The sequence below is a fragment of the Chenopodium album genome, chromosome 6 (genome assembly GCF_948465745.1).
Source record: "Chenopodium album chromosome 6, dcCheAlbu1.1, whole genome shotgun sequence".
Classification (NCBI taxonomy): Eukaryota; Viridiplantae; Streptophyta; class Magnoliopsida; order Caryophyllales; family Amaranthaceae; genus Chenopodium; species Chenopodium album.
This window is the reverse complement of record NC_137839.1, coordinates 23,281,750-23,283,186: the sequence shown is the minus strand read 5'-3', so window position 1 is coordinate 23,283,186 and position 1,437 is coordinate 23,281,750. Positions and strand designations below refer to the sequence as shown.

The window sequence follows — 1,437 nt, the reverse complement described above, 5'->3', positions numbered from 1 at the left end:
AGTTAGTATCAATAGCAGAAACATTAGCAACGTAAGATGAATTAGAATTATTAATATTGTCTAGTTTTTGGCTAATAGAGGTCAATTGTTCTTGCAAAAAGGATATAAAATCAACTTAGTGTTTTCCCTTGTTTGCAATTCCTCTTTGATTCCCATATAGGGAATTGTGAATAGCCATCTCTTCTACAACATTGCCCGATATTTTCACATCCAAATTCATAAATCTCCCGTTAGCTGCAGAGTCCAAAACCATTCTCGAATTATATCCAAGCCCATTGTTAAAAGCTTGGATTATCTGCCACTGTGCTAGCCCATGATGGAGGCATTCTCTCTGCAAATCCTTAAATCTGTATCAAGCTTCATATAAACTTTCATCAGTTTCTTCGGCAAAATTTAGGATCGAACTCCTAAACAAAGTTTTCCTCTTTGCAGGGTAATATTTATTATAGAAATTCAAAGCAAGAGTATTCCAGTCAGTAATACCAAGGGCAGTTCTATTCAATCCATTATACCATGATTTAGCTTTTCCACATAAAGAAAAAGGAAAAGGAATCTCCCTGATTTTGTCCTGCGTAACCCCAGTTTGCCTAATAGTGTTGAAAAATTGGAAGAAATCCAAAATGTGAATATTTGGATCTTCACCCTTAGCTCCGCTACATTGCTTCTTTTCAATCATAGTAATAAACTAGGGTTTAATCTCGAATTGTACTTCATCGAATTCGAGATTAGGTATGGGAGCAAGATGTTCAAAATCTGTCAGGGATGGCTAAGAATAATTGCTAAGCTTGCGAACAGGAGGTGGTGGTGGTGCAGTAATCTCTGATTCTTGATTTATACTAAACAAATAAATATGAGAAAATGTCCCTGTAGACACCTAAAAATGTCTCCCCAAAACCAAACTCGATGATAAACACCTTTCACCGCCATTATTGGTCGGGTTGAGTATTTAATCTTTAGAATGCTTAAATCCATGTTCTATCCAATATATTTCATGAACCAATCCAACTTCAAGCTCATTTCCCTAAACCATAACCTATTTTCCACTTTTCGTGTCCACATCGAAAAACCGAGAGAAATTGATTTTATGGATATATAATTTTGATCCAATTATTACTTTTTTGGATAGGCCTTGAAAAAATCTTTCCAACCATATATCATAAGCCCAATTCCGAGCAATAACGAAAAAGATATGAGCAAAACATTTAACTCGACCCAAAACCGACACCTTTCCACTAAAACGGCCATATCATTAAATTTACAATTTATTTTGACCTTATTCTAATTGGGTTGTAAATTAGACTTGATATTATTTCCAATGATATATTATAAGCCTTATTCCGATTTACGGATCAAAAGTTATGATGATTTTAAAAACGAGTAAAAAACTATAACTACCGCACAAACAGCATAACTGCCGCGTCGCGGGAGAGAGTGACA

General features: G+C 35.0%; 1 non-coding gene across 1 annotated transcript; it reads left to right on the top strand.

Annotated features, from left to right (window-relative positions):
* Positions 1–308: 308 nt before the first annotated feature.
* On the top strand, positions 309–415 carry LOC145637672 (small nucleolar RNA R71). The gene has a single exon (XR_014114415.1). It is a non-coding gene; the product is annotated as a small nucleolar RNA R71 (small nucleolar RNA).
* The last annotated feature ends 1,022 nt before the right edge of the window (positions 416–1,437 follow it).